At 43.2% G+C, this 27,572-nt stretch overlaps 1 protein-coding gene across 9 annotated transcripts in view; it reads left to right on the top strand.

Annotated features, from left to right (window-relative positions):
* The first annotated feature begins 2,526 nt into the window (after positions 1-2,526).
* FRMPD3 (FERM and PDZ domain containing 3) overlaps positions 2,527-27,572 on the top strand; it is a 527,068-nt gene continuing 502,022 nt past the window's right edge. For 2 of the 9 annotated variants that reach the window (XM_083159052.1, XM_083159050.1), the window contains exon 1: positions 2,527-2,780. The gene's annotated coding sequence lies outside the window, so the exon portion shown is untranslated. The remainder of the gene's footprint in view (positions 2,781-27,572) is intronic. The other 7 variants (XM_083159055.1, XM_083159054.1, XM_083159051.1 and 4 more) reach the window with 6 other exon arrangements.

Raw genomic sequence — 27,572 nt, 5'->3', positions numbered from 1 at the left:
TGTGTGCAGGGCCGGCACTACCATTAGGCAGCTTTAGGCAACTGCCTAGGGTGCCAGGATCTGGGGGGGCGCCACCTAGTCTGATTATCAAAAATTCAAGTATATCTAGAAGATCCTTGTTGTACTTAATGCAGGTGGCTGCTGTGGAACTTCTAAGACCTCACCTCCATACTTTCCCTTGCATAATTCCCTACTTTGCTGCGCCCTGCTCCTTGTACTCTGTTGTGGGTGCACAGGGAGACCTCTAGGGAAAGCAGTGAACTTGCCCACCTTCCCGGGGGGGCTGGGAGGACCACCCGATATTTGGGAGCCTTCCTGCCATTCTGGAATGTTAGGCAAGTATGCCTTAAGGCAGGCATGCCCAAAGTCAGGCCCGGGGGCCAATTGCGGCCCGTGTTGTCTTTTCAAGTGGCCCGAAGCCTCCAGCTGGAAGTGAGCAGAGCATCAGATGTGGGAAGCACAACACAGGACACTAAAGGTGGGGCCCCGGCGAGTGCGCCTTTACCTTGCTGTCTGCTAGAGTGAGGAGGTGCCGGCGGCCACAGTCAGATGTGTTTGGCGTCCTACCCCTGCTGTTGCAATCGTATATAACCCTACTCCACAATCACAGTGACAGCAGTGTTTGGGGAGGGGGGCAGCAAGGGGGAAGCTTGCTCCCGTAACATGCAGAGCGGAGGAGGGCAGCAGCGGGAGCCCAAGTATCTCCTGTCCTTGCAGTGCCTGCTTTGCCTCTCCTTCCTCTGGCTCACACAAGGGGCTGGGAAACATACAGAGAAGGGAGGGGGCAGAGTGGGGGACATACAGTGAAGGACGGTCAGGCTGGGGGACATACAGTGAATGGAGGCAGTGATGGCCATTCAGAGAAGGGGAGCAGGGGCAGGCTGGGGGGACATACAGTGAATGGGGGAAGAGTGGGGTACATAGAGAATGGGGGTCATACAGTGAATGGGAGTCATACAGTGAAGGAGGGTCAGGCTTGGGGACATACAATGAATGGAGGCACTGATGGACATTAAGAGAAGTGGGCAGGCTGTGGGACAGAGTGAATAGGTGCAGAGTGGGGAACATACATTGAATGGGGGACATACAGTGAATGGGGGCAGGCTGGGGGAAATACAGTGAAGGGGCAGGCTGGGGGACATAGCGTGAATGGGGGCAGAGTGGGGGACCATTCTGATGTGATTAAGGATTCAAACAATGTCAGGCTGAATGGTCGGCCCCCCATATTTTCACCTCACCAAATCTGGCCCTCGTCACAAAAAGTTTGGACACCCCTGCCTTAAGGGATTGGAAAGTGGATATTGGTGCCAGTATGGGGGGGGGGGGAGAAGTAGGTTGAAGTTTTGCCTAGGGTGCTGAGAAGCTTTACACCGACCCTGACTGTGTGTTTTAACTAGCATAATAAGATGCATCTTCAGCATTCCCCTTAGACATGTAAAACCTATTCCATTGCTCCCTCTATAGATGTGGGCTTCCCCAAAGCCCTGGTTCACACTCAGTAGCCATTTTGTTCACTTGCTCGGTGCTCGAGTCTGGCCTGCTCATACTGTATGTCATTCATACTCTAGTGTAATTATGTGATTAACCAGTGAAGTGTAATGAGATGCACGTACAGCAGTGCCCTTACACAATTGTATCCCATGCCATTTTGTTAACCCAAGTCTGGCCTACAGTATTTACAGTACTTTGACCATACGGCTTACCAATAGCCCATTATAAATAGCTTAACGAGACTCACGTTTATGCAATAGTATTTTCTGAGAAAAATGTCTATTTAACATACTGTACTGTACAGTATTGTACAGTAAAGTAGTTCCTGTGCTATAGTGCATTTAAATGGAGACTTAACGCACGCTTTAGACATCTGATGTATGCGCAGTGGTGATTTTAAGATGTGACATCTGATGGATCATCGCTGATATTGCACTCATCCAGTAACACCATGCTGTGCGACTTATTGTGCTGCCATGCGACTAGGCACACTGTGGTGAGTTGTCAGGACAAACGCCTTAGGTAGAGCAGATGATGGTGGCTCCATCTGTATATTACAGCATTCTCTACCTGACTCCCAGCCTGCAGCCAGACAGTGAATATCTGTCAGCATTCTGATTGGTAGATGGTTGGAGCTATCCACCAGAGTCCAGCTTTTTCTACCTGCTTCTCAAACTGCAGACAGACAGTAAATGGTGCAGAACCACAGGAGGTGCAGGTTATGATTTTTTCCTGTGAATAGGTGTGGAGGGGCCCCAAATGCATTGTTTTGCCCATGGCCTACAATGCTGTTAAGACTGCTCTGGCACACTTTATTTATAAACCAGAGGCGGACAAGTATTTATACATTAATTACATATTTTTCGTGGAAATACTGATACATCACCTACTATAAGTATTGACAAACCTTGTATAGATCACACTCATAACAACTGCACCAATTTACCTCCCTCTCACTGCCTTTTCTTTCAACCCTATCATATTCAATGTTTACCTTTCTTTTTCCTCCCTCTGCTTCTCTTGTTTTTTCTAAAGCCCTTGTCATACCTCCCTGTTTTCCCATCTCCCATCACACCAGCAAAAATTAATTCCTCCTCCCTCTGTCTGACTCTTTCCCTGTTTGCCCTGAATGAATGAATCCTTCTTCCATATCTTTTCAAAGCTCTCCTCCCCTTTTTCTCTCTATTCATCTACCTCGCTTCCCTCTGGTCTGCACTGACTATCCATAAGAGACGCTATCCATAAAAGCAAAAGACTTAACTGGACCCCTGGCACCAGCTATCTAGTAGGTAATTATGTAAATAAAATATCACTTATATTGTGTGCATGCATGTGATTTATATATACATACATATATATATATATATATATATATATATATATATATATATATATATATACACACACACACACACACACACACACACACACACACATATTACTGTTTCTACTAATACTAATGTATAATATATGCATGTGTGAAGGAGGTTGCCTTTTGTGTTCAGTTAGAATTGATATTTATTCCATATTCCAGTATATCTGCATTCTGTCTGCAGACTATTTTATATTCTGGGTGCATATCTAAGGCGTAAGGTATTTTTTAACCCTTTCATTTTCACATAGCACACAGTGCAAATAGGCACTGTGGAGAATTCATAATGGAAGATGATCTTATAGGAGTGATCAGGAATTAACAGCTGAATTATTGCAACCAGTTGTTAAAGCAGCAATGAGGCACTAAGAATCTGCTCTCCAGAATGTAGATGTTATATGAGCAAAAAAGCATTAAGCTGAATTACTGGATTACTGAAATGAGATTTTACTGACAGAAAGGCACTTAAACTGCTGGCTGCTGCAAAACTATGACCAGTTTTAGTTATGAATTTGATTATGTGCAATGTATGTAATGCAAAAAATATCAATACTAAATTGATTGTTGCAGCCATCCCCATACTCCCATAAGAAAACATCAAAATAGGGAAATGTTGCATGCTACAAAACACATTAGATTTAGAGTAACGTGCACTGATCTCTAACCATCAAAATGTGGTGTTTTCAGAGATTAACTTCATTATTTGCCATACCAGGAGGAGATTTTCTGACCCATCCCTGACAGGTTGCACATTCCTCCTTCCCGGCTGTAATTATTATGTGCGCATGAATGGCATACTGCACAGTAATCCTTTTAGGACAAAAAGCAATATCTATCACTATTTACTACTGTATACTATAGACTCTTCACTGGAAATGCCTTTTGTGCTGGGATATGATGATGAATTTATTCTTAAATTCCTTCATTACGTCATCTGTAATCACTTTGATGATACTATGTAGGCCCAAAGGGGGTCATTCAAACCTGATTGGACAGCCGCATATTTGCACGGCCAGCGTTCAGTTTAGCCACCACCCCATTACAAAGAACACAGAAAAGATAGAGCTGCGCACCCAATATGAGTTAATAGATAGTATTATTTTATTAAAATGAGATTATATCAATAATAATAATAGTAATACAATATATGCGTCTAGAAGCAAATAATCTTATTTTTACCTTTTCAAGACATTAGATATTTAGAGACAATATAAAAATAAAAGGAAAAAATTCAACCGGTTGTATGTAAAAAATATATATAATCAAGTCGGTTTACGTTAAGTCAAGTGAGGAGGGGGGGCCCGGACTGGAAATGAGTCCCGGGCCCCAAAATTCCTGATGGCAGCCCTGATCGCTAATCATCCACTGTGCGAATTCACAGTTGTGCAATCAGGTCTGAATTACTCCCACAGTGTGGATAATCTTAAATAGGCCCATTTAATTACAACTCTATACCAAACTGATATCCTATTTTGGGTGGCCTCCATTATGCTAAAGTATTATTTTATTTATTGACAGTTTCTTATATAGCCCAGCAGATTCCGTTGCGCTTTGCAATTGTAGACAGTGATAGAACAAACTGGGTAACAACAGACAGACTTGGGAGGTAAGAGGGCCCTGCTGCAAGCTCACAATATATAGGAGTAGCACTATACTTAAAGTAGCACTAAACCGAATATCAGGGATGCCTACCCTCCAGGAATACAGCCCCTCGGAAATGTAGCCAAGTCTCCTGGAAGGCAACCCTCCCACCTAGGCCATGGGACCAAATTATGCAAATCACATTATTGTAACCCCACCCAACACTGTGCAATGCCTGAAATACCAGCATTGCACAGGGGGGGGTGTGTGTGGGTGTGTGTGTGGGGGGGGTGGTACTCGCGATGACACAATTGCACTGGCCATGCCTCCAAACAGGACATTTCTCAGTAGCTCCACCCCCACAACGCCCCTTTCCCATCCCATGGTGGCTCTGACCCCCTGCCTCACAGAACTGGCTGCCCTCTTCCAGAGAACATGAATACAATATATGTATGATCATATTGTATTAGACACTGTACAGTTTATGGGGTTTATTTAATAAGATGGGAGTTCCCATTGAAGATGGAATGTTGCCCATTGCAAACAATCAGAATCTACTTATTTATTTATCCCCTTCTAGAAAATAATAGGTATAATCTAATTGGTTTCCCATAGCAACAGCCCATCTTCAATTCCCATCTTAGTAAATAAACCCCTAAGGCTTTAATTTCATTACAGGGGGGGAATTTGAATGTATTGTTTTGGAATGCGATCCGTGATTGACCCTTATAGCAGGACATTTAAGCGCTGCAAATTGCACATTAACTAACAATCCTATTGGCTTAAAAATTGCCTTTTGATAGTGTATGTACAATAGTTATTTTGTGGAGTGTGGTGAGGTTGTGTTGCAAAGCCTGTATGGATCAGTGTGATTTCTGCAGGATTTTGTGTTATTTATAAGTAAATTAAAGAGTAAATATATATATATTTTTAAATGTCATGGGGTCCCCCCCAAAGCATAAACAGCACCGGGCTCCATGAGCAAGTTGTGATTCATGGGAAAATGGAGTCAGGTCCCCCCATTTTTTGACTCTGCATCTGTAAAAAAATGCATCCATGCATATAGGGTCCCTCATATTTCCAGGTTCACCACTCCCATACTGGGAGGGGGACAAGGGGTAATGCCACAGCCACATTCATTTTATGGAGTCCCCAGTCTCCTTAACTAGTCAACCAAGCTTTGTAATTCTTTGAGAGCTATACCCAGCAACCCTGACCAGTGGGTAACACATTAATAGAAGTTCAGTTAAAGTTAGAATAAAGTTGTATTTTACAGGAGGAATACAAGTCTCAGGGCCATATGGATGGTGTAATGGTTAGCATTATGGCCTCACAGCACTGCACTGAGGTCATGGATTCGATTCCCACCATGGCCCTAACTGTGTGGAGTTTGTATATTCTCCCTGTACTTGCGTGGGTTTCCTCTGGGTACTCCCGTGTCCTCCGACAATCCAAAAATATACTGGTAGGCTAATTAGCTCCCAACAAATTAGCCCTAGAATGTCTGTGTGTGTGCGTGTACATGTAATAGGGAATATAGATTGTAAGCTCCACTGGGGCAGGGACTGATGTGAATGTTCAAATATTATCTGTAAAGTGCTGCGGAATATGTGTGCGCTATATAAGAAACTGCTAATAAATAAATAAATACATAAATAAATAACCCTCCCCACATGCCGGTTCTTGGAAAAACACAATTACCAGAATGTGGTGCACTAAGAACCCACTGATACCTATAGACCCCATTGAAAGAATTTTTTTAATAAAAACAGAAAATACAGTATACATCATAGTCAGTATAAGTTTAATGCTCACAGTCACATATGGTCACCTTATCCCTGGTGTTGCTTGGTTCACATGTCCATGTATAATCCGCTACATGAGGGGACTGCACTGTTTAGTTCTCTTGTCCATGTAGGCATCATAGGGCATAAAACATCGGATTATACTTACCGATAATTCCTTTTCTTCCTAGAGACCATGGCAGCCATCACATTGGGATATCGCCCCACTCCTTGAGTTAGACAGGTTACTTTTTTCCCAGGCTCCTCCCCTCTGGGGTATATACCACAGCTCCTCCCTTCCCCTGGTGTCTTTTCGAGTGTCTCCTTCCTCTCTGGGAAAAAAGAACATAAGGGAGGGCAAATAATGGCTGCCATGGTCTCTAGGAAGAAAAGGAATTATCGGTAAGTATAATCCGATGTTTTCTTCTACGATCCCATGGCAGCCATCACATTGGGAATACCAAAGCTAAATACACGGGAGGGCCCAGTCAAGTTATAATTCTTTTAATTATCCATCACACCATGTAATACTTGATCCCCAAACTGAGGGACAGACACATTTACTTCATAATGTCTAGAGAACGTGTGAACTGAGGACCAAGTAGCAGCGTCACATAAGTCCTTTATCGACGCCTTCGCCTTCAAAGCCCACGAAGTCGACGTAGCCCTTGTAGAGTGTGCCGTGACAATCGTTGGAACTTCTCTTCTTTCCACCTCGTACACGAATACAATGATCCACCTTGAAATGGTTTGTTTCGTAGGAGTCAATCCCTTTCTTGACCCCTCAGGTATTATAAATAAGCTTTTTGTCTTCCTGATTTCCTCTGTTCTCTTCAAATAAGTAGTAATACTTCTTACTACATCTAAATTGTGTAAGGCCATCTCTTCCTCACTCTTGGGTTCCGGATAAAACGTCGGCAATGAAATTTCTTGGTTCAAATGAAATTCGGAAATGACTTTGGGGAGAAAATGAGGATTGGTTCTGAGAACAATCTTATCAGGGAGAATCTTCAGATATGGTTCCTCTGCCCATAGCGCCTGGAGTTCACTAACTCTTCTCGCTGAGGTGATGGCGACTAAAAATACGGTCTTCCAATTTAAGTACTTCAATGAGATCTCAGCTATCGGCTCAAAAGGTGGATTCATCAGAGCTTTCAATACTAGATTCAGGTCCCAAGAGGCTACCAGGGATCTAATTGGAGGTCTCATCCTCTTGATCGCATTCCCAAATCTAATAATCAGTTGTTCTTCCGCCAATCTTCTCTCTAGTAGGACACTTAAGGCCGAAATCTGCACCTTCAATGTTGAATTGGCCAGACCCTCTGCAAACCCCTTGTAGAGGAATTGTAAGACATCAGCCGTTGGGACCTCTTGTATTGCCTCCATTGATCCTCTCCAGTTGAAAAACGCTCGCCAGACTCTATAATAAGCTATGGAAGAAACCTTCTTTCTTGCCTGGAGCAGCAGAGAAATTACTTGGTCCGAAAGACCCTTCTGCCTCAGATGGCCCCGCTCAATCTCCACGCCGTCAAAGCTAACCCTGCGGGATCTGGATGTAACAGCTGCCCCTGCCTCAGGAGTTCTAGAACTACTGGCAATGTCCAAGGTTCTTGAACTGCCATCCTCAACACCGTTGTGAACCATGCCCTCCGGGGCCAAAAGGGAAGAATGATTATCACTTCCGTCCCGTCGTCCATTATCTTCTTTAGAACCTTGGGGATTAATGGAAATGGGGGAAACACGTACCCCAAACCGCACGTCCACTGGACCGAGAAAGCATCTATCGCTGCTGTCTGGGGAAGAGAGTATCTGGAGAAGAATCTGTTCACCTTCTTGTTTAAGTGCGTCGCCATTAGATCTACTTCCGGCACCCCAAAACGACTTGTCACTTCTCTGAAGATTCTTCCATTCAGCTCCCATTCCCCTGGGTGCACCTTGTTTCGGCTGAGGAAATCTGCCAGTATGTTCTGTTCCCCTGGGACATGAATGGCTGTTAATGACTCCAAGTTCTCCTCCGCCCAAGATAGTATCTTTGAGAGTACTATCATGAGCGACTTGCTCCTGGTGCCCCCCTGATGATTTATGTAGGCAACCACTGAAGTATTGTCGGAGAAGATTCTTACATGCGTCCCTTTGATCGCCTGGGAAAAGTCTCTCATCGCTCTCCACACGGCCTCTGCCTCTCGCCAGTTTGACGAGTTTGCACTCTCCTTCGGCTTCCACGTGCCTTGAATTGTCTCTCCCTCGCAATGAGCTCCCCAACCTAGCTGACTTGCGTCGGTTGTGATTAACCGGAATCTTGGTGACTGGAGAGATGTCGTCTTGCCTCCCAAGGCTTCTCTGGTCCACCAATGTAGAGACCTCCTTGTTTCCGAAGACAGATTTATCTTCCTTGTTATGGACACCCTTTTCTTTAGAAGTGGCAGGATTGCCCACTGTAACTCTCTCATTCTCCATTGAGCCCATGGAATGACCCCTATTGTGGAAGACATCATCCCTAGTAATCTTGTGCATTCCTTCAATGATGTCACTCTTGTTTTTGCGATTGAGTCTGACAGCCCCCCGACTTTTATGCACCTCTCTTCTGACAGTGATATCTCGAACCTTCTTGAGTCTATTATCACCCCCAGAAACTTGATTCTCTGTGTGGGCGTCAACTGGCTCTTCTGACGATTCACTAGCCACCCGTGCCTCTCCAAACAATCGATCACAATCTGCATATGTTGTGTCAGCACCTGATCGGATGGAGCCGCTATGAGTATGTTGCCTAAATACGGCCAAATGAGAATCCCTCTTCTTCTTAATAAAGCCACCAGAGTTACTAACACTTTCGTGAAGACCCTCGGAGAGGCCGCCAGACCGAAGGGCAGACACGTAAATTGGTAATGCTTCCCTTTTATGCAAAACCTGAGGTACTTCCGATGCAGCTGATGTACTGGGACATGATAATAGGCATCCTTTAGGTCCAGGGACACCATGAAGTCCCCTTTCCTTATTCCTGCCGTAATGGTTCTCATGGTCTCCATACGAAACTTCCTTACTATTAAGAATTGATTCAGTCTTCTCAAGTCTATAATAGTTCTGAACCCCCCGGTACTTTTCTCTACGAGGAACAGATTGGAATACATCCCTTTCCCCCACTGGTTCCTTGGTACCGCTTCCACTGCTTCTATGGACAGTAAATTGGTCAGAATTTTTTCTAATTCTCTTGACTCTAGGGCCGACCTGGGTCTTCTTGACACCTGGAAAAAATCTGAGGTGGGAATCTGGTTGAATTCCAAAGAATAACCCTCTCGAATTATCCTCTGTACCCACCTGTCCTGAATTGACATGTCCCATACATGTGGAAATTGGGCCAGACGGGCTCCCACCGGGGGAAATAGCTGGTTGTCATTGTCTTCCGCCTCTTCTATAACTCTGCCGAAAGGACTGTCTGGAGCCGGAAAAGGATCCTCTCTGACTGTACGGCCTACCCGGCCTGTATGCCTTGGCATCCCTAAAGTTTTGCTTGTAAGTACTTGGATACGGGAATTTGTTCTTCTTATCCTGAGGAAGCTTTAGGGATTTGCCCCCTGTAAGCCTGTGAATCAGGGCATCTAGCTTGGTGCCAAAGAGAAATGCTCCTTCAAATGGTAACGAGACTAGACGGTTTTTGGAATGAGAATCCGCCGACCAGGACCGCAACCATAGGGCCCTCCTTGCTGCTACTCCTGCTGCCATAGATCTGGCCGCAAAGGAGGTCACATCTAATGACATTTCACAAAGAAACTCAACCGCCTTCTGAATCACCTCTAGATTTCTCATGATGTACTGTCTTGAAATCTTCTCCTCTAAGTCCGTATGAAGTGTAGTACACCACATCCTCAATGCCCTTGTAACTGAAGCCATCGCTACCCCTGATTTCAGGGATACCGCTGCGGAAAGGTGTAGTTTCTTCAATGAACCCTCCATTCTCCGATCCATAGGATCCCGGAAAGAGGCCCCATCTTCTAATGGTAATGTAGTGCGTGATGTCACCTCTGCCACCGCCGCATCTATCTTGGGCACACCGCACCACTTCAGACATTCCTCATCCTTTATAGGATACATTTTATCAATACGGAATAATTTTCCTTGCTTTTTCTCCAAATTTGACCATTCCTTCACAATAGTCTCCTTCATCACACGATGGACCGGGAAGGAACGACCCTTCTTGGATCTATCCTCAAATAATAAATCAGCCCCTTCTATGGGTGTGACAGTCTCTTTATAATTCATAGATTTATAAATATGTTTCAGTACATATTCCACTGTCTCAAAATTGAACACTCTAGTATCCTCTTTAATCTCCCCTGGCTCCTCCGAGGTATCCTTAAATTCCTCGCCATCATCAGAGGTATCATTTCCTTCATACTCCAATTCTGCCTGGTCTCTAGTTCTCTTAGACCCTTGGTGTTCTAAATACTCCTCTTTGGCCACAAAAGATTTTTTCATCCAGTCCATTAATTTTTCCAGCATTATAGACTGATTATCAGAGGCTTCAGGCTGTGGTTCACAGCTCTCACATATCGTTTTGTCAAGTGCAGCATCAATCACTCTATCACAAGCCAAGCAGCGTAACTCTGTATGCTTCTTCTTAGCAACTTTCTTCCTTGCTTCAGAAGGCACACTATAACAACAATAGAAACCCTGTTACTATTCTGAAATAAAATTCTAAACTCCCTTCCATAAAAACGCATAAGGCTCACCTCACAGGGGCACTGTTTCCTCTACTGGGGGAAGGCAGATCCATCTCACAAACACCACTATCTGCAGTAACATAAAACCCCATAAGGTATGAATACACACTGCGTTTACAGATGCTGAAAGCCAAAGGTAACCAATCGTCCTACCTTACAGCCGATTTGTACAGAACTTCACTGCTGCTGCTTTGCCTCACAGCAGATACTGACAGGCTCCCTCTTTTATTCAAGCAGAGCGCGCTGGGAAGCGTGCAAACGCCGTCCGGCGTACCGGAAGTGCGTCTTACCGCAAAGGAGCCTGGGACCTGTAGTCTCAGCGCGTACTGCCGAAACCGGAAGTGCGCTACAGGCGGACGCGACGCAAGGGATTCTGGCTCTTGTAGTCCAAATCCCGGCGTCCACGCTTGCAGCCTCACGCTGGAGGCTTTAACAACTCTCTTCCTCTCAGTCCTGTAAGTTCTGTCGGAGAGTGCACACGCTGTTAAGCGCTAGTGCTGGTGTCATGAAGGAGAGAGGAGGCTCCACACACTCGCTGCTGTACTCCTGATGGCATGGACAGGAACCCTAATAAGGGTCACGCTTCCAAGTTGCAACCCCCTGAGTGACCCCTGTACCTAAAAGGTGAGCCAAAAATAAAAGTAACCTTCCTGACCTAACTAACAAGGAGACAGGAAAAAAAGACACCAGGGGAAGGGAGGAGCTGTGGTATATACCCCAGAGGGGAGGAGCCTGGGAAAAAAGTAACCTGTCTAACTCAAGGAGTGGGGCGATATCCCAATGTGATGGCTGCCATGGGATCGTAGAAGAAAAAAAAGTAATTTCCTAAACCAAACTGGACCTACAGGAGCTATAAGTGTATCCCCTTGGTTTCTGTCATTTGCAGAGAAACCAGCCAATCAACATTCCCTACCATGGTAAAAGGCTGCTGATTGGCTGTGAATGTCCTGACTGTCAAAAAATAGCCATGTTTATATGGATTAACAGTCAAGGCCACTTATTGACTGGTGGCTCGGCAAATTATGGAAATCACATGGATTCTGCACATTTACGGAGGGGGCTATATATGTGGGCAAGTGCGAATGTGTTAGGCATCCTCCTGCAAATCCTCCTACAAATATGTTCCTTTGACATGTCTATTTACAATGATTCAGAATTTGAAATGTAATATAAATATGTTCTAAAAGAAGTAATAGGGGGTACAGTAGTATGTGTAGGGTTATGGGAGTAGGCAGTGTCGAACTGGGGCATGAAGGGCCCACCAGGGAAATGCACTCACAGGGGCCCACCAAGGGGCGTGGTCTTTTTTAAGGGGTGTGGCCACCTGACCAGAGAGAAGTGGCTATACTCTATGCGATTTTGGGCCAATTTCATCCGATTTCGGCACTTTGGGCTGATAATCGGGCGCAATTGGCCCAAAATCACAGGTGTGTGACATCTGATAGGTAAATCCCCCACTCTGATAATAATGCACATAGGTCCCACAGATAATAATACAGAACCCCCCCCCCCAGATAATACAGCACATAGGTCCTCTACATACAGATTAGTACAGCACATAAGTCCCCCTACATATAATACAGCACATGGGTCCTCCCCACACAGATAATAGTACAGCACATAGCCCCCACCACATTTGAAACAGCACATACTGTAGGTCCTCCCCACCTAGATAATACCACACATATGTACCCCCACATATAATACATCACACAGGTCCTCCCCACCCAGATAATATGGCACATAGGTGTCCCCCCCCCCCCCCGATAATATGGCACATAGGTCCGGTCCCCGTCTCCCCCGATAATATGGCACATAGGTCCGGTACTGAGGCCCCCCCCCCCCCCGATAATATATCACATAGGTCCCACACACACGAACACACACACACAGTACAGCACATACCCCCCCCCCCAAAAAAAAAAAAGAAGAATATAAAAAGTTAAAAACAGCACATGTTTAGTTACCTACCGGGTCTCTCCTCTTTCTACAGATCTATGACAATATGCAGAAAAGAGTGTTATCTGAACCTTGCGCTGATTGTGGTCAGCAGCAGGTCTCCTAATAGGGTTAATGCCTAGCCCGGGTAATAATACAATTGGAGACAGAATATAGGAAAGACCTGCGCTTATACAGAATTCTAGTGTGGAATTCTTTAACAGTGATGTAATGGGGTCCTGTATATATTCAGATGGATGTCCACTGCAATCAAACAAATGGAACTGAACTTACAATGTAGTTCTGACAGGTGTTCACGTAACAGTATCTTTATGGTAACTTCAAAACACATATGGCATGAACTCAACTTACTTTGTGGTTCAATTCCGCATTCCCAAAAAGGTATCTTTAGCACCAGCCGGTACACAGCATGAAATTGAAAAGACAGGGTTTATTCCAAGACAAATACGATAAAATCCAAAACGTGAACAGGGATATATAAAAAGTCTGTGGATGAAAGCGTTAGAGCCGGAACAGCTTCCAATCTCCTCAGGCCTCCGTGCTACAGACGCGGCGGGGTGGGGAGAAGGTGTATGTGCTGTACTGTGCGTCCAAGCAGCCGTCAGCGTGTCCCGATGTTCTCACTTACTCCACGGTTGAGCGGGCCTATTCATCAACGCGTTTCGGATAACTAATGTATCCTTCTTCAAGATGTGCCGCTCCTATACTCGCACAATATTTGAGGGATGGCTGGGTCCGTCACATGGGGTCCGCCGGCCAATAGACTTTCACCTATGCCCGGCTTTCATTTAATCAGTGGTAATTGACTCAGCTGTTAATTAACCCTCTATTGCAGATGATTACAAATATAATTAAATAGTAAAACATGATCCGTGGCGAGCTCATTAAACATACAATGCGTTAAAAGAACATTAAATAGTACCAATAAAAGTTACAAAAAAAATCACAATGGTATAGCATAACTACAATTTGAAAATAGACAGTAAAGATAAAATGTTAAACTAGACAGTAAATCTAAAATGACAATTAATGACTCATATGAAGCCGGGCAGCAAAAAAGAAGGGAGAAAAGAAAATGACGTTAGAGACACCTTAGTATATGACACATTTCAAATTAGTCACTTATATTCATAGTCAACATTTAGCCCTTTGGGAACTAATGTATCTAAGGTGAAAATCATCTTCATTTCAGTTTTAGCTAATCATTCTTCAATATTTTGCTTTCTCCAATCTGATTTACATACTGGTCAAAAGGTAATGTGTACTAGACACATAGATTGTGTTCAAAGAACCCTCCTGCGAGCTAAAAATAGGGGGGAAAAACAACGTTCCTATCTCACAGGGAACGTTCCTCTTCTCCGCCTTTGGATGATCATACACAAAATTCCACTGTATACTCGTGTCTGGATCTTTCAAATCAATCTGATAATTGACCCATCACCAAACTCTAAGGTAGAAAAGGTACCATACACCCCTTGAATGGGATTGGCGTCTCCTCTTCTCCGAATGGATGCGTTTTCAGACACACTGATTGCTCCAGAAGCTCTCACATTCCACAATACACTCCATGTGCCGATAGACCATATGGGAACATAATAGAACCAAATATAGTGTAACACTGTATTTATTTTCTCACAACATTAAAAAAAGGCCAAACTGGATATATATGTACAACACACTTTTTCTAAAAACAAAGATCAGGGCGCTGTACAGGGGAATTCAACAATTACCGGATAAGGTGGAGAACTTGCTGGAAAAAGTTCTCAATATGCGTTAATAATGAAGGTCCCGGAAACTTTCATATTAGGCAAAACACTAAAAGGTCCCGGCAGAAGGTTCCCCAGGTAGGTGTCCACAAAAAAGGTCCAACACGTTTCAAACGTTTACTACGGTCTTTTTCAAGGATGTCTGTATCTGGGCTAGTGGTCGCCATTTAAAAGAATAGCTGTCCAATCCTGAGGAGGCACTGTTTCGCGCCATACTTTCCGGCGTGTTGCTGGAAGCCCCTCTCGGTCCTGACTTCCGCCCCACTTCCGGCACTCTGGTCAGAGCGTCATTGCCCCACTTCAGGTATCTCGTCTCAGATGTACGGCGGGTTTTTCGTGGCTCACATATTTGCTGGGGTGATGTTAATAAATACTGGCCGCTCTCCCAGTATAAAGTGCGAAGTAGTGCAAGCGTTTCTAGATTATATATATTTCCAAATTTCATACAGATGATATAAAAAAGAGGAAATATAAAAAAAAAAAACAAGGTGCGGTCCCCACCTTCTGAGTGTAAAAATTACCATGGTAATTTTTACACATTTAGAAGGTGGGGACCACAATGGGTACCAGGTGCGCCCCAAGCTATGCCAACATCTTCATGGGACTCTGGGAAGAGGAACATGTGTGGGATGGGCATGGCTTTGGGGCGGACCTGGTATCCTGGTCCAGATATATCAACGATATTGTCTTTATATGGAGAGGCAATGACCTCAATTTAAAAGCCTTCTGCGATTATTTCAATCAAAATAACGAAAATATTGAACTAACATTCAACATCAGTCAATCAAGTATCGATTTTTTAGACATCACGATATTTGATAATAACGGGCATCTTGAAACAAAAACTTATACAAAACCAACAGACTGCCTTTCATATATACAGAGAAATAGTTGCCACCACAACACCTGGCTAAATGCTATTCCAGGCGGCCAATTTAAATGCCTTAGGCGCAACTGTTCTGACACAACAATATACACACAACAGGCAAACAAAATGGCAGAAAGGTTCGTTCAAAGTGGATATACGTTAGAGACTATCTCTGAGACTTTAAAGGAAACAGAAAAAATAGATAGGAAAACCCTTCTAAGACCTACACGACCAAAGGAAGAAACACATGAAAATGAAGACTTTAAGTGGGCATTCATAACAGGGTTTAATGCCCAACACAAAACCATAGAGAAATCCTTAAAAAAAAAATTGGAAAATTTTACTCAAAGATCCAATTATAGGCACCCATCTGCCAAAAGTCCTAAAGTTTATATATAAAAAAGCTCCGAACATCAAAAATAAACTTGTGAGGAGTGCTTTTTCTACATCAAATCCTAATGGCAGAATTCATATGAAAGGTTTCCATAGATGTGGCCTGTGCAGAGGTTGGCAAATGATAAAAAGTGGAGGCCAGTCTAAGATCACCGAACTATTAATCAATCAAACCAATTTTACTATAGAGAATTTTATTACATGTAACACCCCAAATGTTGTCTATGCTATCGAGTGTTCATGTAATCTCTTTTATATTGGACGGACGTCAAGACCTCTCAAAACCCGAATAACGGAACATTTGAACAACATCAAAAAAGGTCTAGAGACTCATAGCTTGTCCCATCATTTTAAAACTGTACATAATTCAAACACAAGCCATATCATCAGATTTTTGGGCATCAAAGAGATCAAGGATGACCCCAGAAAAAAGAACAAAGCATCACAACTGGCAAGAGAAGAAATGAAATGGATTTATAACCTCAATACTTTACATCCCCATCGTCTCAATAAAGATTTTGAGATCAAATGGTTTTTATAGATTTTTCGTGTACTTTTATGTTTTAAGTAAAATATGCTTTTTTACTGTATTTTAGACGATATATATATTTTCAAGTCATATTTAATCTATTTTTAAAGTATATGTTGTTTGAGATGTATTTTAATGTGATTTTTTTTATATTTCCTCTTTTTTATATCATCTGTATGAAATTTGGAAATATATATCATCTAGAAACGCTTGCACTACTTCGCACTTTATACTGGGAGAGCGGCCAGTATTCATTAACATCACCCCAGCAAATATGTGAGCCATGGAAAACCCGCCGTACATCTGAGACGGGATATCGGAAGTGGGGCAATGACGCTCTGACCAGAGTGCCGGAAGTGGGGCGGAAGTCAGGACCGAGAGGGGCTTCCAGCAACACGCCGGAAAGTATGGCGCGAAACAGTGCCTCCTCAGGATTGGACAGCTATTCTTTTAAATGGCGACCACTAGCCCAGATACAGACATCCTTGAAAAAGACCGTAGTAAACGGTTGAAACGCGTTGGACCTTGTTTGTGGACACCTACCTGGGGAACCTTCTGCCGTGACCTTTTAGTGTTTTGCCTAATATGAAAGTTTCCGGAACCTTCATTATTAACGCATATTGAGAACTTTTTCAAGCAAGTTCTCCACCTTATCCGGTAATTGTTGAATTCCCCTGTACGGCGCCCTGATCTTTGTTTTTAGAAAAAGTGTGTTGTACATATATATATCCAGTTTGGCCTTTTTTTAATGTTGTGAGAAAATAAATACAGTGTTTCACTATATTTGTTTCTATTATGTTCCCATATGGTCTATCGGCACATGGAGTGTATTGTGGAATGTGAGAGCTTCTGGAGCAATCAGTGTGTCTGAAAACGCATCCATTGGGAGAAGAGGAGGCGCCAATCCCATTCAAGGGGTGTATGGTACCTTTTCTACCTTAGAGTTTGGTGAAGGGTCAATTATCAGATTGATTTGAAAGATCCAGACACGAGTATACAGTGGAATTTTGTGTATGATCATCCAAAGGCGGAGAAAAGGAACGTTCCCTGTGAGATAGGAACGTTGTTTTTCACCCCTATTTTTAGCTCGCAGGAGGGTTCTTTGAACACAATCTATGTGTCTAGTACACATTACCTTTTGACCAATTTGTACATTTCTGTGGTGCGGGGTCACCAAGTGTGTTCTTTTACCCACCAGCTGACCTACAGCGCTGAGATCCAGTTCATCATTTTCTTTTTTCCTGATTTACATACTGTTATTCCACAGAATGATTTTAGTGCTTTTATGTTGCAGCAGTGTGTGGTTTTAAAAGGCAAGGAGACATTGTGCATTTCATACCCTTTTTTGATATTGCGGGCATGCTCTCCCAAACGGTCCTTTCGTTGTCTGCTGGTCCGACCAATGTCCTTTTTCCCACAACAACATTCCAACAGGTATATTACATTTTTAGAATTACAAGTTATAAATTCCTTGATGGGAAAACATTCATTATTAACATTAGACTTATACCCAGTTATTTTAGGGGCAGTTTTACATGCCCGACACATGGGACACATACCGCAGCGGTAGAATCCCTTTGACAAAACTCACTGGTTCTCTTAGAGACAACCTGAGCGCTTCTCACAAGAATCAATGGAATCAAGAGTTGTTCAAAATAGAATGGTATAAGATCCTAGAAACTTGTTCAATTACCTTAATGGAACACATAATATCAGAAAAGCAGAAAATGCTAAAATCGGTTGAACATGAAATAAAGGTACTTAACACTCTAGCACAGCCTTATAAAAACTCAGAGGAATATAAGGAATTAGAAAAACGCATTACATACAAAATAGAAAAAAATGAGAAGGACTTAAAAATCAAAAAACAGAAAAAATATAATAGAGATAAAAAAGATCTAATCTCAAACAAGGATAATAAAGAGCCACAACCTTCTGAAAATATTATGCCACCAGACCACACTACTACTAAAAAGGATAAAAAAAGAGAAGAAATTTTAAATGTAAGAAAGACGGGAATTAACAAAAATAAAAATTATTTTAGGAACAAAAAAATGACAGTAGAATATGAAAGAAATGGTATACACACCCCAAAGGGAACCGATACCCCGAGAACCAAAAATAGAATAAAGGTGCATAATAATCCACCCGAGACATATAGGGAAAACCATAACTTATCGTGGAGAGAAAGGAATTATAATCACTATCAAAATGCTATCACTAATGATAGAGAAATAGAGGATGACCAGTGGTATGATTCTCCAGATATGAGAGCCAATAGGAGGCAATGGAGGAATAAAACCACCAATCAGAGTCATTTTTTAGAAAGACGCCCACAAAGAAATACCTACACCTAACAATTCCTCGTAAATTTAAAACACGGGGTAAAAGGGCGGGACAAAAACTAGGGATGTCATTTCTAAGATTTATAATCTCAGTGATTATGGGTTAACTATTGATGAAAAAGACCTTTTGGAAAAAGGCCTCAAATTTTCCCCATCTAACAAAACAGACAAATTTGAGGTCTCTACAGACCTCCAAAAGTTTGTCCGCAAACTAGAATTAAAAAGATTTTTTGCAGAAAATAATGTGGATAATCAGGTCCCCATAGTTGAACAAAAGATTTTCAAATTTAAATCTAAATTCTTTCCTCGCCACAAAAAGGGGAGTTATGTGGATGGTTTTGAAAATTTGGTCAAAGAGGATTTATGTAAAATGTCCTTCAAAAGTAAAGATAAAAACAACTTAACTTTAGGACAAAGAGAAGCCATAAGGACGTTAAAAAACAATGATTCCATTGTAATAAAACCGGCGGATAAGGGTGGTGGGGTGGTGATTCTCAATAAGACTGACTATCATAAAGAAATAGCTAATCAGTTGGCAGATAAAAACACCTACAAAAAATTGAGAGGCGACCCCACCACCCAAATCCAGAAAAAATGTAATGTGTTTATTAATTTGTATTTAGTCCAGGGCAACATCACGAAAGAAGAGGCAAATTATCTTAAATTGGATGATCCCTCCATTCCAGTGATATATGTGCTGCCTAAAGTGCATAAAAGCACCATAAATCCCCCAGGTAGGCCCATAGTGGCCGGGGTGGGATCGGTGACTTCACTAGATCCTACACAAAGGAAACTGCAGCAATGATAGAGAAATTAAAATAATTAAAATGGGAAGAAGGAGATCTGTTGGTGACAGCAGATGTGAGAGCCCTATACACCATTATTCAACATCAGCATGGTATCGCTGCCAGAGAGTATCATTTAACCAAAGCCAAAATGGATGAGAAAGAGAAGGAATTCATCCTAGAAGGCATATCTATGATCCTCAGTAACAATTTTTTCTGGTATGAGGGTGACTTCTACCTCCAGACGGCGGGAACGGCTATGGGCACCAGGCTGGCACCCAGTCATGCCAATTTATTTATGGCTAGGTGGGAGGACCAACAAGTATGGTCCAAACACCCCTGGAGTGCCAGCCTGGTGCTATGGGTCAGGTACATCGATGATCTCCTGTTTGTCTGGAGGGGGGGGTAAAGAAACCCTGGAGGATTTTTGTGTTTACCTAAACAAAAATGACCAAAATATCGAGTTAACATTCAACATTAGTCCCTAATCAGTTAACTTCCTTAATATCACCATCTTTGTTGAAAATCTTAATGTGTACACTAAAAACTACTCCAAACCAACTGACTGTTGCTCCTACATTAGTAGGGAAAGCAAGCATCATGTTAATTGGATTAGGAGCATTCCCTCCAGTCAGTTCTATAGACTGAGGAGGAATTGTACAAAAACTAAAGATTATGAAACTCAAGCAGATGGAATGAGAGCTAACTTTGAACAGAAGGGGTACAACCAGGAATGGGTTAATGAGGCCTATTTAAAGAATCTCAGTGAGCTTGTCCCACAGAGAAGAGAGGACAAAAACAAGAATGATGAGGTTCTTTTCATCACCAAATATACATCTCAGTATAACAGGTGGAGAGCCTCATTAATAAACATTGGGGAGTTCTCGTGAAAGACCCCCTCTTAAAAGACTTTGTGGGTCAACGTCCTAGATTTGTTTACCGCAGGGTGGACAACCTTAACAACATTCTTGTGAGAAGTGCTCAGGTCGTCTCTAAGAGAACCACAAGAGTTTTGTCAAAGGGATTCTACCGCTGCGGTATGTGTCCCATGTGTCGGGCGTGTAAAACCGCCCCTAAAATAACTGAGTATAAGTCTAATGTTAATAATGAATGTTTTCCCATCAAGGAATTTATAACCTGTAATTCTAAAAATGTAATATACCTGTTGGAATATTGTTGTGGGAAACAGTACATTGGTCGGACCAGCAGACAACTGAAGGACCGTTTGGCAGAGCATGCCCGCAATATCAAAACAGAGTATGAAATGCACAACGTCTCCTTGCATTTTAAAACCACACACTGCTGCGACATAAAAGCACTAAAATCATTCTGTGGAATAACAGTATGTAAATCAGATTGGAGAAAGCACAATATTGAAGAACGGTTAGCTAAAACTGAAATGAAGATGATTTTCACCTTACATACATTAGTTCCCAAAGGGCTAAATGTTGACTATGAATATAAGTGGCTAATTTTAAATGTGTCATATACTAAGGTGTCTCTAACATCATTTTCTTTTCTCCCTTCTTTTTTGCTGCCTGGCTTCATATGAGTCATTAATTGTCATTTTAGATTTACTGTCTAGTTTAACATTTTATCGTTACTGTCTATTTTCAAATTGTATTTATGCTATACCATTGTGATTTTTATTGTAACTTTTATTGGTACTATTTTTTAATTCAATAATTTTTATTGAGATTTTTCATATAACAAAACTACAGCACCCCTTATACATAGAGGGGCAATTAGGGCAACAACATAAGCTTGCAAGGTGGACATGAAGAAATACAGTATGAGTAAATGGTCTTGTGATCATCAGCAGGATACATATAATGCAAGAATGCAGAATAATTCCAGAGAGCAATCATGGTATTACATTCCCCGAAGGCGCCATTCAGGGATGACCAAGCATGTACATAAAAAACGTATATTATAATATTAATTACGGATCGGAGTATTCAACAACCTCCCACTTAGTAGGGGACTCTTGCTATATTGTTCAATGTCCAAATAGACTTAAGAGTACCTATTATATGCCCAATTACCCAAAATTATAAATAAAATAATGCCCAAAACAAACCTACCCTAAACCCCCCCACCCTGTATAACCTACCCCCAACTTAGGCATACCTGGAGCCCCTAACTCTTACCCCACTATCCCTAATCCACCCCCCAAACCCTGTAACATGGGGACAAAAGACTCATGACCCCAAGCTAGGCGGAACATGCCCCCCCCCCCCCAGTAGCCATGTACATCTAGGATATGAAGCGTTTGGAAATATATTGTATTATCAAATAAGAATCAGCACAAACATAATAAACATACTGTATACTTAAGGATAAAGCAGTATATATCACAAAGAACATAATGGTAAGGGAAATAAAGTAGTCAGAACCGAGAGGTATGAGAAAACATTTCAAGCCAACATGTATTATATGAGTCTAGTCAGGCCACCTCTCCAGTCCCAGGCACCCACGTACCCACTGAGGCAGGACCGGAACATTTGCAAAGTATTGTCCAGGATCTCAAAGCTGCCTGCAGGAGCAGCAAATATATGGTTGAATATATCACCGCAGCATCATAACATTGAAGGATAAGGCTTGGAGTAGTAGCAGATCTAGGCAGGATCGACAAGTAGCATGCTTCCAGGGCTAGGAGAATCTCAGGGTCTGCATGTGCAGCAGCATGGTAACAGGGAGGAAAGTCAATCACACAGCTCACCCCCAAAGAGTATTCATATATGGGATCTATATGGGCTGCGACCGGCTTAACCTGAGGCATACGATCCTTGCTCGTGCAGTACTCCCCCAGGATATATGGAGTCCCAGCCACAACTGGAATGGCCGCAGCATCATGGCCACTTGGTGTAAAAGTAGTGATTTCAACAGGAGGAATAACATGAGCAGACGAAGTATATAAAGCACAGTCCTGTATTGCAGTCAACTCCTGACACAATCTATCAGCAGAGTCATTTATAGCCTGTAGTAGGCGTTGTAGAATGTCCGCCATTTTAGCAGCAGGGCTATATAGCACTTGATTCGAGGCCAGATAAACAAATCACTTGCCTGGTAGAAGGGACCTTGCAGAGTTGATGGTGGCTAGCACACCACCCAATCAGCAATAATAGGCAGCAGGAGCAGTCCAGCAAGTCAAAGCCTAGCAACACAAAGACTCCGTGGCATCCAAAATGGCCGCGATCCCGACCAAAGTTCTGGGACTGGGTAGGCAGATTTACAGGATGCAGCTGCAGAGAGAGCGGTCCTTAACCCCCAAAACGTCGCCGGACTCCGGGAGGGTCAGCGAGGATGCTCCAAGCTGGATGTAATATAAACCGTCTGCCGGACAACCCAGCGGGGACAGCGTGCAGGATCTGGAGCTCCCAGCAGAGGAAGCAGGCCACCACCCACACCAAGCCGCACGGAGCTGTCTGTTTCGCAGAAAGTGCACCGGAGTTGACAGAGAAGGATATCTCTCCTTTCCTTCAGGTCCTGGGTCAGTATTTGGCTAAAATCAGGATTTTTTCCAGGATTTGTGGGATAGAGCTGGGAGACACGTCCGGCCGCTAGCTCGTCAGGCCACGCCCCTTATTGGTACTATTTAATGTTCTTTTAACGCATTGTATGTTTTATGAGCTCGCCACGGATCATGTTTTACTATTAATTATATTTGTAATCATCTGCAATAGAGGGTTAATTAACAGCTGAGTCAATTACCACTGATTAAATGAAAGCCGGGCATAGGTGAAAGTCTATTGGCCGGCGGACCCCATGTGACGGACCCAGCCATCCCTCAAATAGTGTGCGAGTACAGGAGCGGCACATCTTGAAAAAGGATACATTAGTTATCCGAAACGCGTTGATGAATAGGCCGGCTACACCCTGGAGTAAGTGAGAACATCGGGACACGCTGACGGCTGCTTGGATGCACAGTACAGCACAGACACCTTCTCCCCGCCGTGTCTGCAGCACGGAGGCCTGAGGAGATTGGAAGCTGTCCCGGCTCTAACGCTTTCATCCACAGACTTTTTATATCTCTGTTCACGTTTTGGATTTTATCGTATTGGTCTTGGAATAAACCCTGTCTTTTCAACTTCATGCTGTGTACTGGCTGGTGCTAAAGATACCTTTTTGGGAAGCGAGATTGAACCACAAAGTAAGTTGAGTTCATGCCATATGTGTTTTGAAGTTACCATAAAGATACCGGGTACTTGTGTAGTTTCATGGCTCGCTTTGCTCGCCCACGCTGTGGGCTCGGTGGCTCGCTACGCTCGCCACACTATCTAAAATCAACTCCATGCCAACATGGATAGTGGGGGTATGAACTATCCATGTTGGCATGGAGTTAAGTTAGTTTATTTTAGATAGTTTGCCGAGCGTAGAAGCTGGCGCCGTGAAACTACACAAGTACCAGATACCGTTACGTGAACACCTGTCAGAACTACATTGTAAGTTCAGTTCCATTTGTTTGATTGCAGTGGACATCCATCTGAATATATACAGGACAGGATTAAATCACTGTTAAAGAATTCCACACTAGAATTCTGTATAAGCGCAGGTCTTTCCTATATTCTGTCTCCAGATCTATGACAATGTCTCCCAACGTGGTCTCCAGGAGCACAGCCATGGCCACACGCCCGCCGGCACTCACACAGAAGTTGCGACGTTGCCCCTTACTGCTCAGAACTGTAAATCCTGGGCTCACACCGTTGTCACTGAGCAGCCACTAGAGAGCCAACAGGCACATAGCCTTTCCTGTTTCGCACACCGGCACTCTGTCATTTAGACGCAACCCCACTGTTAATGATGTGACTGTCTCCAACAAAATGGACGCTTAGTAGACATGCCACTACATCTCTATTTTTTTTTTTTCAAAACTTTTTTATTGAGACATTCCGTGCACAGTACATAGTATACATTTTGTAGTATTTATCATGTTCTTAACATTCAAAAGTACAAATAAACATTTCCATCTGTAATGCTATACATTCGTGTACAGTCAATTAAATTTTTAATATCTTTCAGAAAGTCAAGTAAAATATTATGTTAGGTCGCTAGTGATCACTCGATTGGGACCGGGGGGTCCTGTGCAGCCATTTGACTGAGGTACCATGTGGTAGATTGTAGGCTGTTGTGTATCATCTTCCTGGTATTTAATGGGAGGGTCGGTATGTATGAGTCCCATAACATGAAAAATTGTCCAACTTTTTTACCTCTATCTACCATGGCCTCCACCCAGTCCAGATAAGGATTTGCTCTGCGGATGCACTCCAAAAGGACAGAAATTAATAGACACGTTAAAATCTTTTAATCTTTATTTCAATCAAACCTGACGAAGCGAAAGTGAAACAGCTGTAGAGATGTTATTAGGCTAGGAGCAGGGAGGATGTTTATGTATAAATTATCTATATTTATGTAGTAAAGCAGCCATATATTGTCTAATGGTATAGCCTCTGCTCTAATACTCCAAGCCAATAATTAAACTTGGAGAGAGAAAAATAAGAGTAATACCTTAGACATATATCCCCATCTTATATATGTATATAATTATTAAAACAAAGTGACGAGTGCTGACAATTACCAAGATCGGCCACTAGATGGGGATACAGACCAGTGTATAACAGGGAAAGAGAGTTTACCTGAATTGAGCTAATCCCTAATAAGATTCCACGTGTGTTGTAGGGAATTTATAATTGCTCATAACACCACTGGGTTATCACTGTGTAAAATAAGAGGCAATACCTCAATATTTAAAAGGTATTTATACCTACAACACAGTGTGAATAAACATGAGGAAATACCTCAACATCATAATAAACTGAGCTGCCTGTACCTACTACAATAAGTTTGAATAAATTGAAATAAAGACACAAAATCATCAATAATAAAATCTTTATTCAAACCATTTCATACTCATCAAAGATCAGCATCTCCCTGCTACCTTACCTATTTTAATCTTTATACACATTTTCTCCTCTTTTCTTCACAAGTGCAATTAGCACTTTATTATATGTTGTGTGTCAAGTGTGTTTAAAACGATAAAAACTCCTTCAAAAAAATTTCACTGCCAGTAGGAGCCTTTTCCTGTAAATCCACTAATTAAAAATGGACACAGGATTTTGAAAAAAACTCTTTTTAAAAATGGATTGAAATAAATATTAAAAGATTTTAACGTGTCTATTAATTCTGTCCTTGGAGTGCATCCGCAGAGCAAATCCTTCTCTTACCTCCCTCTACTCTGCATGATATTTGCCTGGATGGCACCCCCGCCAGAATAAATAAGGCGGCACCCTGATAACCCCCTACAAAGAATCAATATATAGGGGTGTTTAATTTGTGTGCGGAACAGTGGCGTAGCTAGGGCGGAGCGGGCGGAGCACCCGCTCCGGGCGCAGAAAGTTGACTTGGCGCCTGATCCGCACACGCATCCCCCTGCCATTTATGCCGCCCGCCCGCTGTCTTCTCTCAGTACTAGTAGTAGTCAGTCTACAGAAAAATGGCCGCCGGCCTCCTGCACTGAGGACATGTCTAGTGCAGGAGGCCGGTACATAGGGAGGGGTAGCTGGAGTCTGTGATGATCATAGGCTGCTGCGCTGCCTGCTGTGAGCTCTAGTCTCTATCTACATACACTCACAGTTCACTGCATCCTGCTACCTGCCTCGTTCACACGTGCACACAAGGGGGTTTCCGAATACATAGAAACCCTCCTGCCTGCCGATACATCTGCTGAGGTGATGAACAATGTTTTTTTTTTTTATGAATGCCTGCCTCGTACTGTTCTGCTGCTGGCTGACAGCAGCATCTCTCTCTCCGTTAGAGAGACTGGTCAGCCACTAGTGTCTGCCAGTGGGGGGGCTGCAGCGTTAGTGCACAGTGCGCAGCTCCTCTCAGTTCTCCCTCTCCTCTGCATTTCTCCCATTTCTGCGTCTTTCTGACAGTGCTGGGCTGGCTGGGTGTCGTGGGATAGTGAGTAATAACAGTAGAGCAGTGTGAGTGTCTCATGTAGGGGTAGTTATATTGTGCTGGTCGGGCAAACAAGGGGACAGACAGCCCTGACTCCTGATAGCCTTAGAAGTTTATTGTAGTCAGGTGTGTGTGGGCTACATTATTTCTAACTGCATCGTTTGTCTGACTTGGGGGCCAGTGGGCTAACAAAAAGTAATGTCCCACTGGGAGAAGTGTGTGTGTGGATTGTACTGCAGTCCAATACAAAGCTTTCAATTAAACTTTTACACCAGCTGCATCATTATTTTTATTAATGCCTGCATGAACGAGTCCAACTGTCAGGCCCCTACAATAAACTCACATTGGGCGGGATGTATCAACATACATCTCCGCCCTTCGCACGGCAGCCGCCGTGATGCTACCGCATATGTACTAACATATGCGGCCAACATCGGGCTGCGGTAACGGAGACCCCCGCGATACCTGTGATGTTGGCTGCGGGGATCTCCGTTACCTCCCGGCGGCTGCCAGCGTCCCCCTGTGTCTCCTCCTCCCCCCTGAAGCCGGATGTCCTGCCGGCTGTGACACCAGGGGGAGGAGATGATCACAGGAGGACGGGAGGGGGTGGGCGCGCGGACGTCGGACAGCGGGCAGCGAAAGAAGCCCATAGGCTTCTATAGGGTATCGCCAGAGGGTGGCGATACCCTGCCTAGCGAAAACGCTGCGGACGGGTATTGATACATAGGAAAATATGGTAAAACGGGTGTTTTACCGCATTTTCCCGTTAGTACATCCCGCCCATTAGGAGTAAGGGATAGTCTGCAAAACGTTTGCCACTTTTCAAGTGCATTCAAACACTGCTGACTACACTTTATAGTGGGAAGTAGTTTGCAGACTGTCCCTTACTTTCAGCGTGACTTGTGAGATCTGGCTGGCAGCAGCAGCAGCATTCCTGGTAACTTTTATGGGTGGAATGGATTGTGTGGGGTGTCACTTATCCTATTTGTGTGTATCCCTTGTACCTATGACAAACCCAGGT

Source organism: Crinia signifera, chromosome 9 (genome assembly GCF_055691185.1).
Source record: "Crinia signifera chromosome 9, ASM5569118v1, whole genome shotgun sequence".
Classification (NCBI taxonomy): Eukaryota; Metazoa; Chordata; class Amphibia; order Anura; family Myobatrachidae; genus Crinia; species Crinia signifera.
This window is presented reverse-complemented; position numbering and strand designations above follow the sequence as displayed.